The 20,420-nt window shown below is 38.3% G+C and overlaps 1 protein-coding gene and 1 pseudogene across 5 annotated transcripts in view; both read right to left on the bottom strand.

The window, feature by feature from the left end:
* ATG10 (autophagy related 10) overlaps positions 1-20,420 on the bottom strand; it is a 293,726-nt gene that overhangs the window by 130,884 nt on the left and 142,422 nt on the right. The gene's annotated exons all lie outside the window — the stretch shown is intronic.
* Positions 15,219-15,811, bottom strand: LOC114044687 (annotated as a pseudogene).

Here is a 20,420-nt window from a genome sequence, read left to right on the forward strand (position 1 = left end):
AAAAAAAAAACAACACCTTAGCATATCCCTGTCATGTTTTTGTCAACCTAGTTCCTTTCCTTGTCTTTCCACACCTCTTCAAGCCCAAGCATGTTCCTTAGGTGAATCAGGCAGTCAATAAGCATTTATTAAATGCCTACTATAATCCAGGCACTGTGCTAAGAGCTGGGGATACAAGAAAGGCAAGACAGTCAGTCCCTGCTCTCGAGGAGCTCACAATCAAATGAAGGAGTCAACACGCATACAACTATGTACAAATAAGCTATCTATAGAACAAATGGGAAATAATCAACAGAAGGAAGGCACTAGAATAAAGAGGGATTAGGAAAGGCTTCCTGTAGAAGGCAGGATTTTATCTGGGCCTTGAAGGAAAACAGGAGACAGAGATCAGAATAGAGAACATTCCAGGAATGGGGAAAATGCCTGGAGCTGAAAGATGGAGTGATTTGCTGGAGGAACATCAAGGTGGCCAGTGTCAGTGGATCAAAGAGAATGTGTGTTTGAGTGTGTATGTGTTGGGGGGTGAGGTAGATGTAAGAACACTACAAAGGTGTATGTGTTGGGGGGCAGGGGAGCCTGGCAGGGGTGGTTATGAACGGCTTTGAACACCAAGCAGAGGATTTTGTATTTGATCCTGAAGGTAGAAGGGAGCCACTGGACTTTAGTGAGTGTGGGCAAGAGGGGAGGGGTGGTGGTAGTGACCTGTTTGGACCTGAGCTTTAAGAAAATCACTTCAAAGTGATTTTGGAGAATGAACTGGAGTGAAGAAAGATCTGTAGCTTGAAGACCCACCAACAAGTTATTGCAATAGTCCAGGCATAAGGATTTCAGAAAAACCTGGAAAGACTTACACAAACTGATGCAAAGTGAAATGAGCAGAATCAGGAGAACATTGTACACAGTAACAGCAACATTGTATGATGATCAATTGTGAATAACTTAGCTCTTCTCAACAATACAATGACTCAAAACAATTCCGAAGGACGCATGATGGAAAATGCTATCCACATCCAGAGAAAGAACTGATGGACTCTGAATGTGAATTGAGGCATGCTATTTTCTTTCTTTCTTTTTCTTTTCTTTATTTTTTGGCTAGGTAATGGGGTTTAAGTGACTTGCCCAGGGTCAAACTGCTAGTAAGTGTCAAGTGTCTGAGGCTGGATTTGAACTCAGGTCTTCCTGACTCCAGGGCTGGTACTTTATCCACCGTGCCACCTAGCTGCCCCCTATTTTCATTTTCTTTATTTTTTTCATGGTTGTTTCTTTTTAGTCTGTTTCTTCTTTCACAACATTGACTAATTTGGAAATATGTTTTACCTGGTTGCTCACATATAACCTATGTCAAATTGTTTACTATTTTATGAAGAGGGGAGGGGAAGGAGGGAGAAAATTTGGAACTCAAAATTTTGTAAAAAATGAATGTTAAAATGTTGTCTTTACATATAATTGGAAAAAATAAAATACTACTTTAAAAAACAGTCCAAGCATGAGGAGATGAGGGCTTCTAACAGTCTGGCACACAGTTGATCTAAAGCTCCTACTTGCTTCTACCAGACTGCTAACATTTCCCCAGCTTGGAATGGGAATTTCCTATCTCAGACATAGTTTATCATCATGTCCAAGTGGGATCCCACTCCTGGCACCAGGTATGATAGTTCTGACTTCTACTTGTGAGAAACTTTTTTCTTGATCTGAAACAGGCTATTTATCACTTGATCTTCTGTGGATGCTAGGAATGAGCCTGTTTCTTTCGTTGCTGCCACTACATGTTTCTCCTAACAAGGGTTTCTCTCCATCTGCTGCCTTCTTTTGGAGAACAGGAATGAAACCTCACAGCTATTCCCCTCCCTTTTTATCCATGAAGCAAAAGCAAAGTCTCTGGTAGGTTTTCTATGGATTTTTCCTGATAATGGAAGAGAAAAGTAACAGGAAAAATATGGGGAGATGTACAAGGCTTCAGGGACGCTGAAAAGTTTCACAATAAACCTGCCCCTATGTAATTACAATAATTAGAAAGTAAACGAAGCTAGCTCCTACTTCTTTGATTTTTAGTAGCTCCACTCAACGCACTGGAATCAGTTCTAGGCTTGGTGCTTCTATGCTTTCTTTTTCTTCCTTTTGGTAAAGAAGATTCCTTTACTGGACATCTGTCTTCTCCTTTTTCCCATTGCCCCTCTTCTTTTTCACAGTCTAGGCTTGGGAAGACCAAATCAGATATAAATGTTAATCTTCAGTCTATGGCTAGAAATAGATCTACATTTCAGAAGAAAACAAACAGCAGGGTATGCTGGGCATTTCATTAGCAATTCTGTCTCAAAATGAGTTGCCACAAGAGAAATACATTGTCAAGTCAGTCTTCTTGGATGAATGGAAGGATGGAAGGAAGAATAAATGAATGAATGAAAATGCATTTAATTAAGCACTTACTTTGCCACTTACTATTACTGTGCCAACCACTATGCTAAAAGCTGGGGATACAAATAGAAAAAGAAGATAGTCCTTGCTCTCAAGGAATTCACACTCTAATTGAGAGAGACAACATATGTATTCCTGAGGGTAACAAAATTCACTTGACTATAAATGTATGAGTATATATGAGGGTACAAATTGTATTCAGACATTGACAGGGTAGCTAGGTGGCATAATGGATAGAGTGCCTGGCCTGCAGTTAAAAAAGACTCAAGTTCAAATATGGCCTTAGACACGAGCTGTGTGACCCTAGCCAAGTCATTTAACCCTGTTTGCCTCAGTTTCCTCATCTGTAAAATGAGCTAGAGAAAAAAATGGTAAATCATTCTAGTATCTTTGCAAGAAAATCCCAAAAGGGGTCACCAAGAGTCAGACATGACTGAAAACTACTAAACAACAGAGAGACAACTACAATTTCAGGAAATCCTCTAGATTTAGAGACTGCAGGATACAACTATTCCTGATCTATTTCTCTCAATTCCCCCTTTTAAATGATTTTCCAATTCTTCAGTTTCGACCAAGAAGAGAATCTTTAGTGGGCACTAATATCTCTGATTTTATCTCTAATTGAGTACTTTTCTCGTTAAAGCTCACTGGATTTTGGAGTCAGAAGGTTTAATCAGTCATGTCCAAATCTTCTTGACCCCATTTGGGATTTTCTTGGCAAAGATACTGGAGTGGTTTGCCATTTCCTTCTCCAGCTCATTTTATAAAGGAGGAAACTGAGGCAAACAGGGTTAAATCACTTGCCCAGGGTTACATAGCTAGAAAGTGTGTGAGGTAGGATTTGAACCCAGGAAGATGAGTCTTCCTGACTCCAGGCCCTGAGCTCTATGCATTATGGTGCCACCTATCTGCCCTGGAATCAGAAGGACTTGACTTCAAATTCTAGCTCTACAATTTTCTACATTTGTAACCTTAAACAAGTCATAATTCTCTGGGCTTTAGTTTCCACATCTGAAAATGGAAGGGAATTAGATTAAATGACCTCTAATCTCCCTTCCAGCTCTGGATTTGAGATTGGATAGAACGAGCCCCATCTTATATTGCATCTCAGAGTTACTCCTCCCCATTCTGGTCAACCACATTTTTGTGTTGGGAAAGATCAAACCATGCCAGGATCCACGCCCCCCCCCCAAGACAGAACTTAATCTGAACGTGTTTTTTTTGTGTGAAGAGCAAAGAGCCCCTTAATGGAGAAGGAAATGGGAATACTGCTCCAGCTTCTGAACCTAGCAGTGGTTTTCCATGTGACATAAGAACATTTTTCTCCACCGTCACTTTGCCTCAACGAGTAGATGCAGCAGGTATTGGGAAGTACAGAGTAAAGGTTTTGAAGGTTTCTCCAAATAAGAGAAAGACTGGAGAAATAGTTCCCTGATAAAGGAGCCTATTAATTCTTCCTCTCTGAAGCTTAGATAGGCCTGAGAGACCCTGACAATTTATGGCCAGTGGGGAAAATCTCCTTCCCTCAATGTGTGAAAGAGAACAGAGGTGTAACTAAATGAGTGAATTAGAAAAGACCTGGGAATGAGCCTTGCACACAGTCACAACAGTGAGTCATGATAGCATAATACCAGATCAAGGCCTTCTGGAGAGGGGAGAGAGAAGGGAGGAACAAGAAGAGGAGAGGGGAGCAACAAAAGTGCTCAGGGTTCCCGAGTTACCTCAACAGAATGAGTGTGACTTCTGGGAAGCTTTGCTGTGAGTGGGGATCCTTTACTAGGTCTAGTGAGAGAGCAGTTAGGGAGAAATAACTGAGTACCTGAATATTTGGTCTGCCTGACAAAAGGGGTATTGGGCCTGGTGTGCCCAGAGGACAAGGAGAAACCCATGTTGGGCACACTGATGTTATCCACTTTGTATTTATTCCTAGTGTTCTTATTAACATTTTAGACAACATGTTTTGTAACTGAATCAGTGAGTCAACCCACTCAGTTTAATAACATATGAGAGGAGGGGTTAGGTGGAGCACCTAAGTGTTTTCCCATTGCTCCCCAATACGCAACCACCTTAGAAGACAGTCTCCAGGAATTGCTGTGGCCAAAATAAATTCATCATCCAACAGACAGCATTCCAACAATGAGTCTCTAAGAACTTGGCCAAGTGGATTCCAACAAATCTATGACACATTACCTGACCCATAACTGAATACTTTTTTAGCTTGGTAGGACTCATGCTCTACTGACAAAGCCTTGAGAAATCCAACATCATCTCCACACCAAGATGAGGAATCTGTGCAGGCCTTTAGTGGAGGTTCCTGCTGCCAGGCTACTGGGAAAAGGAATTTGCAAGGATGCTTTCATGTAGAGGAAAAACTGGCAAACTGATTATTTGGTGTGATTTCGGGGCTTACAGAGCGCTTTAAACCCCTACCTCAAGACCTAACTTGCACTTGCAGGTTGGGGAAACAACTACCCCATGTTATAGTACTCTGTGTCTACTTTCCTAAAAATATAGCTAATGAGGTCCACTTTTACATTTATCTTGTTCGTTTTCAGCCAGAGGGCATAATTAGCTTAAAACAAAGGAATTTACTGAAATGGCATAGTAAGAACAGCAGCAACAAAACATTTCACCTGTAAAACCTGTGGCAAGTTCTCCCACAAATAAACACAGTATCAGTGGAAGAGTGACCATACACAGAGTTCACAAGTAGAGAGGCATACATCTAAGAAATACATATAGCCAAGGAAACTTAAACCTCGCGGGTCTCAGGGCCCTCTGATGTCTCTTGTCTTTCCTGTGACATCTGATTTTCCTTGGTTCAGGACAAAGTCAAATTTAATTTTAATTTAATTTGATAAAGTTCAAAATATTCCCTCCCATGTAGGTGATTTAAATTATATTGTTTTACTAATTAGAAAAAGAAAAACAAAACAAAACAAACCTTTCCTGAGAGTACATGTTTATACCTGAAACAGGGGAGAGAAAGAGAGAGAGAGAGAGAGAGAGAGAGAGAGAAGGGGAAAGAAATAAGTACATGAAGGTTACCCTTCCACTCCTCTCTACCACCCTGCCTTCCTAGGAAAAAGGAAAATGACAGGCACGAGTGACCAAGTGCCAACTATGATTTTCCCTGGCTTCCTTGCCCACCTACCTAAGGCCCAGGGAACAAGTAAGTATAATCACTCTTTTGTATGCTGGGCTTTGTGGGAAGGAATGACCGAGCTTTTCCTTGAATAAATCCAAGGAATACTGGACCAGGAGTGGAATTTTTGAGGTAACTGACCTCTGTTATCTTAGGAGAAAATTTACTTGGCACACTTCTAAGTCCACTAAGAAGATGAAGCATGCTATACTTTAAAGAAGTATTAACTTGAATATAAGTGCAAACATTACTATGGAAACCTAGAATTTAATTCATTCCCTATAACATTATAGGCTTCTATTACAGGGGTAGGGGTTAACACCCTGAAAACCAGTCTCCTTTACCTAACATCATTTTGTCCTTTTGTGATATATTTCACATGAAACAATTTTAAAGCAAAACTGTTATTTGCATCTTCTTTGCCTTGCTTGTTGGCATTGACTCATTAAGTATTCTTCATCATATGCAAGACAAACTATGCTTCTGATCAAATATGCACTCACATGCTCTTTGGCAAGCCACAAACCAAATTAGAAAATCACAAATCTGGTGCTAAATGTTCTGGGGAAATGATATATGCTATACCTTCCTTGCCAGTATAGTGCACATATGGATTACAATGTGTCAATAAACTGAATGCTGCAACTTTTCTCACTGTTATGAAAAAAATTATGGAAAGATCAATAAAAATTAGTTATGTTGCTATGCTTGCATTAATAACTAACATTAAGCTAGTTTCCTACTTAAATGGAAATCATTCAAAAACAGTTTTAAGATCGTTTCAAAATGTAAAATTTTAAATATATAAAAGTTAAAAATAAATACATCTGATATTTCAAGAATGGAATTCAGTATCTTATATCACTAACAGCTAACATAATACAGTTCTCCAGAGTGTGAGATTTAAAAAGCTAAAGAAAAAAATTCAGTATTTTGAATATCTACCATGAGATGAGAATTTCTCTTTCACCTATTCAAGTATACACATCCTATCAGTTATCACTGAACTCCAATAATATATGCAGACTATATCTTTCATGTCACATCTTTCATCATTTCAAACTGAAATCATCATGAAATGTATTCAAAGTAATTGCAACATTAATGTGCAATAAATGATACACATAATAGCCTAAATTCAATAGTTAATACCAATAAGGTTCTAAAAATGTAATTTGGTATTATAATCTAGTTAATAATTAATAAAATACAAAATATAATGAAGCAAAATTAGATTTCTATTTAGTTATAACATTTTAGTATGAAACATTTTCCATTTCTGTTTTTTAAACCATTCATCAAAATTTGAGCATAAGGCCAAATATAATTACTAAGACAATTCCAGAATACTATAATTTCAAAAAAAATCATACATGATTCCACAAAGTTATGGAGAAAAATATACCCCATAAAAGGATTAGCTACAGTATTTATTCACCCAATCATTCAATATTTCCTGAGTGCTTGTTATGTGTAAAGCTAGGAATTATGAGGAATCCAAAGGTGAATAAGACAGCCCCTGCTCTTGAATTTATAATTTAATATGAATAATAAAATCTGATTTTAAGAATAACTCATATTTATATCATGCTTTGATGTTTATAAAGCATTTTCCCCACAACTACCCTGTAAGGCATAAAATAAAGGTATAGAGGTACTGCTACACTGAGAGTCCTAGAAAGTCTTTAGGCCTACCATCCATCCAAATCCATTCAAAACCACTGCTCACCGACCCCAATTTCCTTTTGGATACTCTCCTGGATGTGGTCAGAATTAAACACATGACATTATATAATATATAACAAGAAATTAAATTAAGTATCAGGCACTTCATTACCCTTTCTGCCAAACTATTCCTCCCATGCCTGCACTCCTTCCTCTTTACTCTCTGTGTTGCCTTATCAGAAGGGTGGCAAAGTAGGGAAGAAAAGGGTGTAATAACTTATTATATTACTCATTAGACAAAAGAAGGTTCAAGGTCTGACACAAACTACAAAGGACGTCTGTCTACAAGACACTGCATCTTACCACCACAACTGTGAAGTACGGCAGCCAATAACCATGGCTTCTCAGAAAAGGAATTACAAAATCAAGGAACCCATTGCTTTCAGCAACCCAGGAAGATGAGGAAACGGAATTATGCTCAAATATGATGTGACTAAGATAAAAAGACAGAAACACCTCATAAAGAAATAACATGAAAGAATTAAAATATTTATAGCTAAACCGACATTCCCAACCCCTAACCCATTCAACTTTCCAGACGTTGGCTAGGCTTGTGATTCTGGGTCTAGCTGTAGGGATTGCTGCCTGCTTCTCCCATGGCAGTGACTTAGCCTGAACTGCCCCTCACCCCACAACGGGTGGCAGAAACTGATGCTGCCCTGCCAGGCAAATGAAAGGGAGAACAACTAGCCGAGGAAGGGTGGAAGGCAAGAGGAATGCAAAATAGACAGTCACAAGAAAAAGGGGGAAAACAGCTGAGGGAAAGGAACTAGAAACCTAGCTAGGGACCATCATTTCCACTACCTCTCCTTCCTCTCAGTTTACTCTGGACAATGACCTGAGCCAGGTAATGCCAGAACGTGAGACAAAACAATATTGTCTGGCCTCCAGGTGAGCTTATGGGGTCTGTGCAACCAGGGAAAGGGAAGAGACCAAAGAGAAACAATGGAAGCCCTAGTGAGTAAACAGGAATACAGGAGAATGCTGCGAACAACCAAAAGTTCAAAAGACAAAGCTTGAATACAAACCTAGCTAACAAGTAGGTGAACCAACAGAGGATCATGAAGTCTGAGGGCAGAATAAGTAAAGCTTCAAAGAGAAGCCAGAGTACTTTTAATAAGCATTATATTATGAAGGAAAATGAATCAACATGACTAGATGAAAAAAAGAATCCTGTAGACTCCCCAGAGACCCAGAAACAACAGCAAGAAACTACAGAATGATGCAAAAGAGAAGCAAAACATTCAAATGAAGAAATTATAATGAATATAGGTTGAAATGATCCACAATCAAAGCTCTCCAAACTTTAAGAAAAAAAAAAACTGGGCAGGAGAAATTGAATATGTAATAGAGACCCTCTCCAAAGAAACAGAAGCTCTGAGAAAGAGAGAGCAAGAATAACAGATCTGGAACACAGAAACACTGAAGAGGAGGAAAATATGGAAGAAGGGAAGCAAAAGGCAAGGATGATAAAAGAACACATGAATTCTATTCAAGCCAAAGCAACTCACCCAGAACACAGAATACGCAGAAATAACTAATCTTTCCAGAACCTTAGGATACAGACAATAAAGTAATTGAAACTCCAAGGCTAGCATTAGTTAAATTTGTCTAATAGAGGGCAAATTGTATAGGCAACCAGGAAAATGATCCTAGGTGGCACAGTGGATAGAGCCAGTGACCTGGAGTCAAAAAGACTTGAGTTTAAAAACAGATTCAGACACTTATTAGCTGAGTGACTCTAGGCAAGGCACTGCCTGAATCAATTTCCCCAACTGTAAAATGAGGATAATAAGAGAACCAGTCTCCCAGGGTTGCTATGAGGATAAAATGAGATAATGTTCATAGAAGCACTTTGGGAATCTTCAAAAGGAGGCAGCTAGGTGGCTCAGTGGATAGATTGCTGAGCCTGGAGTCAGGATGACCTGAGTTTAAATCCAGCCTCAGACATTTACTAGCTGTGTGACCCTGGGCGAATCGCTTAACCTTTGTTTGCCTTAATCCACTGGAGAAAGGAATGGTAAACCACTCTAGTATCTTTGCCAAGAAAACCCTATGGATAGTATGGTCCACAGTCACAAAGAGACACACACAACTGAATGATAACAACAAACCTTAAAGAGCTTTGTAATCCTAGTTATTATTAAATACGAAGTAATTCCAATTCAAATAACCAAGGATTGCTCTTCAATCACATATATGTCAGTTAAGGCTGAACCTAGGTCTTCTGACTCTAGGTTCAATGCTTTTTCTATTATAACACTAAGTATAGAGAATTATATTACTACACAAACCCTTAAAATCTGTGTTCAAATAAATATAATTTTCTTTCTAGTACTTTAAGGTCAAAGACAAAATATGATTTAAATATGATTCCTAGAATCAAGAATTCAGGTGTACAGCTTAGGAAACATCATTCTTATAGGGAAGGAAAAAAATTAGAACTATGTCAAAAGGTGGTGTAGATTGTCACTAAATCCAGGAATTGAAACTAACATTAAAAATTAACTAATGAAATAAAGCCATATAATCAGAATAAAGTGATTGGGTACAATCTTTTAGATCACCAATAGCTCTCCCATGTCCTTAAAAAACAAAAACAAAACAAAACAAAAAAACAAAATCAGCTTTTCTTCAACACTCTCATCCCCTCAGACAACCCTCCAATCCCTCCCTCGACCCCTCCCGCTGCTACCTGGACTTCCTGACTTACTGTTTACTCTTCAACCTCTTACATTCTGCTTTCCAACTGCACCAAATGAAACTGCTCTTTCCAAGGTCACCAGTACCACATAGTGAACCAACCCACAGTCTTTTCTCAGTCCTTTTACTCCTTGACATTTCTGTGGATCACTCATTCCTGCATCTTCTTTCATCCCTTGGCTTCGGTGACACTGTTGTTTACTAGTTCTTTTCAGTTAACTCCTGGTTCTCAGTCCCTCTTTCACCCTTTAAGTGTGTATGGCCAAAGGCTCTGTTTCAGGCCTTTTTTCTCTCTCTCTCTTTATTCTTTCTTGGTGAGCTCACCTACTCCCAAGAGCTTAGTTATCACCATTATGTAAATTACTCCCAAATCTATATAACTAGTCCCAATATCTCCCCATAAATCCAATCACCTGTTATGAACTTTCACCTGGATGTCCCTCCAGCAAATCAAAGTCAATTTATCTAAAATTAAATTCACAAACTTCTCTCTTAAACCTATTCCTCTTCACATTTCTGCTGTTTCCACTGATAGTGCCACTCAGGTTCAAAACTTAAATTAAGAAAAAAATTTTTTAAACATTAAAAAATCTATTAACTTTTTCATTTCCTTTATACCTTCTCTCCACCCCAGCCAATCATATTTGTCTTATGTATTCTACTTCTCTGGTATTTCTCATATCTATCCTCACCCCTCTCTCTACTCATATTTCCACCATCATTACCTCTTGCCCAGACTATTTTAAGAGCCTCTGAACAGATTTTTTTTGGTTTTCGATGTCTTTTTCTCCAATCCAATTCTTCACACAGATATCAAAATAATTTAGGTAATGAATAAGCCAAATCACATCACTTCTTTGCTCTAAAGCCATCAAAGAGTCTCTTTACTGCCTAAATAAAAGAAACAAGAGAAAATGAAAACTTTAGCCTAGCACATAATTCAATATAATAAATATTTTTAAAGCACCTGCTATATATTCTGTATTAGGCCACTGAGACAAAAAGACAAAAAAGGAAACACAACCTTCCCTAAAGCAGCTTCTGTTATACTGTCAGAGGAAGAAAGAAACATGGTAAAAATATACAGAAGTGAAGGAGAAAGTCATTTCAGGGGGCAGCAAGCACTAACTGTGGCCAGTGGATGGATTAGGAGAGACCATGGATAAAAAATGGTACCCAAACCAAGCCTGGACGGATGCTAAAGGCTCTATGAAAGTGTATTGAAGACTCTCCAGTCTTGCTCCAGCCTGCTTTTCAAACCTTATTTCACACTACTCTCCTCTACATTCTGGACAAACAGAACTACTAGCTAATGATCAATCTCATCCAATCCAGGTATCCTTCCTCATTGCAATCAAATGCTATCATCCTCTTCTTCCTCCTCCTCCTCAACAAGCATTTATTAAACAGGCACTATACAAAGTGCTGGGGATACAAAGAAAGGAAAAACACAGTCCCTGACTTCAAGAAGCCCACAACCTAATGGGGAAGGCAACATAAGAAATAACTATACATGTACTGGATATATACAATGTGAATAGGAGGTAACCTCAGAAGGAAGTGAGAGAAATGATTATTTCTCTCTTGTATTTAATAATTAATTGTTATATTAGGACCAAGGTGGAAATCTTTCTCAAAGACTTACCTAGGCTAAGATCTAATCAGACAGTAAAAGAAATTCTAAGTTTGGGCTAATGGGAAGATTCCTACTCATTGTGTTTACTCAGACAGGGCTAGACAAATGTTGATTCTCCCTTTTGTCAGACAGGTGATATGGAAATCATTAGGTCTCTTTGGGTGATCCAAGTCACATACCCCAAGACCCTCATTGTAATATAGCCCACCTCCCATTATAACTATTCTCTCATTAATTTTTAACCAATCAGAGTTGATTGCCACCCTCAGAAACACCTGTTCTTTCAAGAGCATATAAATTGTGAGTCCACTACCATGAAACCTTTTCTTATTCTCCCAGACTCTAACCCTCATCAAATTTTCCTATAGCACCTCAAGTCTTTCCTCTACTCCTATCATATCCTACTTCTATTTGTATATCTCATTGACTCTAGTAGAATGTAAGCTCTTTGCACGCCGGGACTGAGTTGTTTCCTGGGCCTTTGTATCCCTACTACTTAAACATTGTGACTCACTCTTGGTAGATCCTTAATAAATATTTTTAAATTGAACTGATGACATCTTGGCTAAAGCATAAACCCTTGCCATTCTCAGTTTTTGTTGTTTTTGTTTTTTCAATCAGCTTTGCTCAGCAAGTGATTTCCTTTTATACTCTTTGGGAGACATCTTATCTAGGGCCTGATACTCTATTATCTAGCACTTAGTACCCTTCCTATCTGAATGCAATTGCCCCCTTAAGAGGTCCTTTCCCCCGCCTAAATTTCGAAGGTGCTGAGAGTTCAAATGACAGTCTTTCAAGTGCTAAAATGAGCATGTTCAGTAGTTCACAATTACTAATAAGCAGTGAAGTTCTTAGCCTCTGCTAAGTCTGGCATGCTGTTCCTCTATGCATGTCTATCCTGTTTGTTCCTCAATGCAGGCTGCAAGTTACTTAAGAGCAAGGAATTTTTACCTCTTCATGTACAGCAATTAGAAATAACAACCTCCACTTCGGCGGTAGCAGGTAGCTGCTACCTGATGAGGTGGGTGGGGCGGGGCCCCAGCCTAGTGGACCGGGAGACACAGAAATATTTGAATAATGTGATATTTGATTATAATGATAGGAGGAGGACTATAGTATCTAGTTAATAATTGTGGTTATGTTAGAATGTAAGCTCCTTGAGGGTAAAGAATTTCTCTATGCTTGTATTTGTATTCTCAGTGCTTAGAACGGTGCTGGCACATTCTGAGAGCTTAATAAATGCTTGCTGATTTGCTCATAAATTGCCAGTAATAGTTGTTGGCTGAGGACCTTATTTGTACACCATAAGACAGAGTTGGGTCCTCCTCTCTGTAAACCTTTATCACAGACCTATCAGGAACTGAAATGTTTCACTATCAAAGTTTCTGGCAACAACTGCAAAGTAGTTTGTAGGTCTCTCTCTACTACAGAAATATCAAGCTTAGCTACGACAATTAGCTGATCAGATGTAAACATTAGCTATAAAAAGACACCAATAGTATAAAAAGTATTATATATTAATCCAGGATAGATTTTTGATTCAGATCTTATGAAAATTTAAATTTTCTAAGCAACAGTTAGAGTATGTTCTTTTCATGGATAACAATTTATCTGCAGGAGATGAGAACTTAACAGTTTTACCTAAGCAAGCACACAGCAACTTAGGACCATTCACATGTTTTTATAGGCTCTCTTAAAGACTGCTTCACAAAGAAGTGAGAATCATATAGAAAGAAAAACACGCAATCAAAAACTATACAATACATTTTTAGTCTTTGTAAACTTCTTAAATCTATGCTGGAGAAAAATAATAAAGTCAAAATAAAAATCATAAACCCTCTAAACAAAAATAGTGTTTGCTGCTCCCTCTGCTGGCTCTGAAGATGCAATTAAGCACTCTAATAAGTGATTGGCAAAGGGGTTCAATAATGCTGCTGGAAAAGTGAGGAAAAGTCCATTTCACCTGCTTCCTCCGCCCACCCCTCAGTCTTAAGAAAAAACAACCCGAGTGTTTTTCTTTCATTTTAATGGAAATCTTCCACTGAGTTCATTTGGGAATAACATATTATTTGCATATCTCTAAGAAGGCTGACCTATAAAGACTATTTATAAAGAATCAAAACTGGCCTTCTTACATCTTAAGTATTCAGTTAAAATGATGCATGTTTAATTATATTTCTTGCAACTTCCTATACTAGCTAATCTGTGACTACAAAATATTTAAACCCTGGTTTAGACTTTTGAGTATGAAGATATGTGTTTGTATATGTGTATGTATTCTTTTCTTTCCAAGTCTTTTTTTTTTAATAGCTTAAGTTAGGTCTATAAGAGGTTAAATTCTTCTTGTTTTTCTAAACCGAGTTATTCTAAGTATCCTGAAGGCATTTAATTCCAAAGCAGGAAGCCACAGAGAGGAACACTTGGTTGCACTAATCTTGTGCAGATCTTTTGGAAAGTATTTGCCTAAACACTCACTGAAAGAACCTTTTCTGTGCTACAAGCTGTTACATGAAGTTGAAGAAGAGATCCAGAGACACCAAACCACGCCACTTAAATCACCCTTCTTTATGCATAGTATTAGTTACAAAGCCAAAATCAAAATCTCTTTCCCTTTTCTGTTAGTTGTGACAATTAGCTGATCAGATGCAAACACAGAAATGTCTACATAATGTTTCATAAATAAAAATGTTTCATAAAATGTGTTTACTCACTAACAAGTTAAAACACACATATATACACACACATACATATATGTATGTTTAAACCTATGATTTCCAGTAAGAAAACACCCTCTATCAATGCAGATTTATCAGAACAAGCATTTATTAAGCACCTACTAGGTGACAGGCACTGTGCTAAGTACTTTTTAAAAATATCTTGGGGCAGGTAGGTGGCACAGTGGATAAAGCACCGGCCTTGGATTCGGGAGGACCTGAGTTCAAATCCAGCGTCACACACATAACACTTACTAGCTGTGTGACCCTGGGCAAGTCACTTAACTCCACTGCCTAGCCAAAAAAAAAAAAAAATATCTCATTTGATCCTCACAGTAATCCAAACCAAGTCAGGTGCTCTTATTATCCCCATTTTATAGATGAGGATACTAAGGGAAACAAGTTTAATAACTTGCCTAGGGTCACACAGCTAGTAAGTAACTAAGTCCAAATCTGAACTCAGGTCTTTTCCTGACTCTAGACCCAGCACTCTATCCACTGTACCACCTGGCTGCCTCTAAAAGATTACCATGATACTCATGAGAAGTTGAACAATTTGTCAGGAGTAACACAAAGATGTATATCTGCCTCAAGTCGCTCCCCACTCCAGTCCATCCTCCATTCAGCTGCCATCCTCCTATGCAATAACCCCAGAGGCTCTGTATCAGCTCCAGGATCAAAGAGGAAAGCATCTTTTGGGCACTCAAAGCCAATTATAACCTGGCCCCCTCCTACATTTCCAGTCTTCTTATATCCTTGTTGTGGCTCATACAAGACACGCTATCTCTTTTTTTTTTTCCAAATGACAAAATTTGTTCTTATTTTGACATCTAAATAAGTGTTGACTCCTCAGGACATGGCCTTTGGCATCTTTTCCAACTTATTCATCAGCTTGTTACACTGTGCCTTTCTCAGAAACATAGATGCCATCCAAAATTTTCTGATATCCTTGTTTTTGACTGTGGTGGCCTGCTGAAACAGGGCAGCTGAGTTTGATACAAGTTCAATATCATTTCCTTCAAGAATTAACTCATCTTTTTGGGCCTGAGAAACAGCACAAGCAACTTCTGGTCTCATGCGCACTCTTCAGATATATTTTTCACCCCAAAAATTTCTGATTTCGACAAGTGAGCCATTCTCTTGAATAACAACATTGATGGGGAAGTGAGCATACACAGACCTCATCTTGTAATGAAAACCCAGGGTAATGCCTTTGATCATATTTTGTACATGACTACAGACTGTGCGTGTGGTTGCAAGTTCTTTTCGATTTCCCCACCACTTGTCTACCTGGAGCCTTATTTTCTTCTTTCCAAGGAGACTGAGTTCAACACTGATATGGTTGAAATCCCTGCCGAGGATTCCTCTGGGCCCCTTCACAATAACCGTCCGAACCTTAAAAGAGATGTCAATATTTTCTGGGATGTCAATGGTCTGGTTGCTTAGAATGGTCTTCATTCTGTTAGTGAACAGGCCAAAGAGCAAGATGCTCCATCTCTTGACCCTGGCGTTGTCACTGGCTGTCCCCCAATGCCTTTATTTTGTTCCCTCCCATCTCCATCTCCTGGCTTCCAGGGCTTCATTTAAATCAATGAAATCTCACTTTCACTTACTAAAATCTCACTTTCTGCAAGAAACCTCTCTCAGAACTCCTTAATCTTAGAACCTTCCACCTGAGATTATCACTAATTTGTCCTGTATATGCGGTATCTTGTTCGTATATAGTTGTTTGTATGTTGTCTTTCTCATTAGACTGTTAGCTTCTTGAGGGCAGGGACTGGGTTTTGCCCTTATCGTATCCCCAGCACTTAGCACAGTACCTGGCACATAGCAATAAATGCTTGTTGAAGGAAGGAGGAAACTGTTATTTAGTAAGCTCTTAAAATGTGCAGGACAGATGTTAAATGCTGAGGATACAAAAAGAAGCAAAAACAAAGATAGGCCCTGGACCTCAAGGAGCTTACATTTTAATAGAGAAAGAAATAAAAGAGAGCTCGAGGTGGGGTGGGGTGGGAGTCCTGTACCTTTTAAGTACCAAGTTCAAGGTGTGGTTTTGAAGTGCAGAAGTTAGGCCCCAGGTCAGGAGGGGAAAGAAGGCTCCCCTGGGCCCCTCGACAAAATGGAGGCTCCAGGAGGAACTCATAAATGTGAGAGAAGGGCAGTCCTTGCAGAAGGATAGTCTAGGTTTAGAAGGCCACAGGGATGGTTGAATATTCTAGGTGCTGAAGGAAGTTCCAGGATGAATCATCATGGGTTAGAAGTACAGAAGTTAGGACCAGGGTCAGAAAATGAAAGAATGTTGACTGACTGACAAAGACAATGTATGTCATGAACCTATGTCTTCCTGACTTGAACACCAGCTTTCTATCCATTACACTAGGGAGGGGAGAGGAAAAAGGATGGGGAGGGAGGAAGGGGAGGATAAGGAAGGGAGAGAACATTTTGGAGAGGAGGATGCCTAGGGAAGCTGAGCTAGTTGATCACTAAGGTGCTGGGATCCTTTGACTCTTTAGGTTGATGTAATAATAAATGCATTGAGTATTAATGTCAACCCTCTATCTGATAGGATACATTATGTTCATAGCTAAGGAAATTTACCAGGTAGGTACACAGTGATTTGGGTGAGGCACTAGCACCTGGAAGAATAAAGAAAGATCTCAGGAAGGGACACAAGAGCTGATTCTTAATGGGATCCAAGGGCTCCATCAAGTGGAGGTGAAAGAGAGAATTCCATGGGACAATGTCTGAAGTGTAAAAAATAAAATATAGTGTTGGGTTTTCCCCCCATAATTTAATGCTATTTCTAAACCAGCTTTTAAAAGTTTCTGTCTTATAAACTTCAATTATTTTTCAAGGAAGGAGACTTATCACTGAGCAATTTAACTTTCTTTCATGCAACATTATTAAAGCATGATAAAAATGAAGCTTTATTAATATTAAAAAGCAATAGCTAGAAGTAGTCAAATGTGAAAAACAACCAAATGTATTTGTATCTACTAACGATTAAATATCAAAGTAATTATGAGACTATAGTTCAGTTTTTGCTCCTAATCCTAAGTTATTAGATACTGATAACTTTGCTTAAACTGAACATGGAAAAAGTCAAAATTTAATTTTTTAATCTACCATGTGGTACAAAGAGTTACAAGTATTTCTGAGACATTTCTAATAAAAAATAGGACAAAATTTTATTCACTAGGGCAAGTTCCATAGGCACACTGATGATTATAATATCTTGAATCCCCTATTGGTGGTGTTGGAGTTAGGGGGTAGGTAGATGTGGTCCACTGTCACTATTAACATGTCATTGTCACTACTAAAACTGTGTGGAAATAATGATAGACAGAAATTGATATTTTTGTAGTGGCATCAGGGAACAGCATCTGAAACAGAAACAGTATATATCTCAGTCACAGTTGGCACTGTTCTGATTTCATTCATTCATTCATTCATTCATTCATTCATTCATTCATTCATTCATTCAACAGGCATTTAAGAGTTGCTTACTACAAGCCAGGCATTTGTGATAGGCATACATGGAGGATGCAAGGGCAAAAACACATTAGTTACCCTTAGGGAGCTTACATTCTGTTAGGGAAAACAACATATACACATAGAAGTAACCCCAAAATATACGCAAAATAATTATAAAATAATGGTGAGGATAGGGGTGGCACTAGAAACTGGTACAGACTCTTTTTAGTAGGTGGCATCTGAGTTAAGCTTTGAGCTAAGCTAGGGATTGGAGAGGCAGAGGTGAGGAGGAAGAGCATGTGAGTCACGTGACACAGAAAGCAGAGTGTGAAAAATGAGTAATGGGCATTATGGTTGGATCGTATATTATGCAAGGGCAAATAATGTAAGTAGCCTAGAGGATGGTTATAAAGGGTTTTAAAATCCAAACAGGAGTTTGAGGCAGTAAATGATGCAGAGGATAGAGGGCTAGGCTTGGGATCAGGAGTTCAAACACAACCTTAGACACTTGGTAACTGTGTGACTTGAGGCAAGTTACTTAACCTCTCAACCTCAGTTGTAAAATGAGGGGATTGGACTCAACGGCTTTTAAGTTAAATCTAAATCTATGACTTCTTCCTTTTTTTTTTAAGTCCTAAAGGCAATAGGGAGCTAGTAAAGTCTTTTGAGCAGGGGAGGGACATGGTCATACCTATGCTTAAAGACTATCAATTCAGCAGCTGCGTGAAGGATGGGTCGGAAAGACTCAAGGATGGGAGACCCATTACCATACTAAAAATGGCCCACCTCTACTTTTCAGGATCTTTAGCATAATGAGTGTTGTACTTTGCCAAGGGTTCTTTTCTGCATCTATTGATGTAATTATGTGGTTTTGGATTTTTTTTTTTACTTTAAAGATGATTAATCATGTTAATTGTTTTCCAAATGCTAAACCATTCTTGTATCCTTGGTATAAGTCCAACTTGGTCATAATGAATAATTTTTTTTAGATATATTGTTGTAGTTTTTTCACCAGGATTTAAAATTTTAGCAGTTATATTTATTAGTCATGTTAGTCTATTGGTGCCTTTATTCTTCCCTTATTTAAGTATTAGGACTATATTTGTCCCATAAAAGGAGTTTGGTAAAATGTTTTCTTTTCCAACTTTTTGAGAATCATTTGTATACCATAGCTATCAAGTGCTCCTCATGCATTTGGCAGAATATACCTTTAAATTCATCTTGACTGATATTCCTCCCCCACCCCACCTCCAAATTTCCTAGTTACTTAACAGCCAGCTCAATTTCATTCTTTGAGATTGGACTGTTTAAAATCTCTGCTTCATGTTCTGCTAATTAGAGTATTTTATATTTTTGTAAGTAATAAATTTCTTTTAAATCCTCAGTTTTGCCAGCATATAATAGAGCATTAGCTTTCAAAAAATGAAATTAATCATTTTGTTTTGAAGAACCACTGCTAAATTATTTGTGGAAATAGGATCAAATATTAATTGTCCTGCTGTAGTTATGTATGACATTTTACATTTCATTAAAGATGCCCTTAGAGTTCTGAAGGATATAACCCTAAACTAAAAATTCAAAAAACAAGCTTACTGAGATAACCCTTTTCATAAAGAAGAAATTCTGAATCAGTCAAATTCCTAGAAAATGCACCTAAAGTTACCTCCCTTCTCAACCCATTGAAATCTGGCTTCTGACATTATTCAATTGAATATTCTACATATAAAGTTACCAGCAATCACTTAATTGCCTAATCTTAGTCTTTGACACTGTTTACCATCCTCTTCTGGATATTTTTTCCTTGCTTGATCTTAGAATCACAGATTTAGATCTTTAGATCTGAGAATTTCTCAGATCTAAATGTCAAGAATGTCAAGTGCCCAGGGTGACACAGGTAAATGAGGTCGATTTTGAATCCAGTTCCTATGACTCTCCTCTAGACTTGACCTCTTTTGGATCTCCTTCTACCTGTCTGGTCATCATCCATAATCTGCCCCTTAACTGTGAGACTCTGTCCTGGGTCATCTTCTCTTCTCTCTATATACCTTCTCTCTCAAATATCTCATCATTTCCCATGGCTTCAATTATCTCTCTGAAGATTAATTCCAGCTCTCACACATATATATATCCAGCTCTCAGTTCTTTTCAAAACTTGAGTCCCACAATACCACTTTCTTAGTGGCTATTCCACAGACATCTCAAATTGAACATGTCCAAAAGAGAATCCATTTTCTTTCCCTCCAAAAGCTACCCCTCATCAAAACATCCCTATTTTTGTAGGGGCATCATCATTCTTCCACTTACTTAGGTTTCCCATTCTCGATTCTTTATTGTCTCTCATCCCCTTTGTCTAATCAGTTGTTGGGTCATGTTGATCTTGCTTTTACATTTTTTGTACCTCTCCCCTTCTTTCTGCTCATACCACAATCAGCCTATTACAGGCCACTATTACCTCTTGCTTGGACAATTGAAATAGCCTCCTTCATTAGTGGCAGTAACATACTAATAGTGACAGTGGACCACATCTATCAACCCTTCCATCCCATTCCACCCTATTTCCTACACACACACACACACACACACACACACACACACACACACACACACA

The sequence above is a fragment of the Vombatus ursinus genome, unplaced genomic scaffold (assembly GCF_900497805.2).
Source record: "Vombatus ursinus unplaced genomic scaffold, bare-nosed wombat genome assembly UNPS02014774.1, whole genome shotgun sequence".
Classification (NCBI taxonomy): domain Eukaryota; kingdom Metazoa; phylum Chordata; class Mammalia; order Diprotodontia; family Vombatidae; genus Vombatus; species Vombatus ursinus.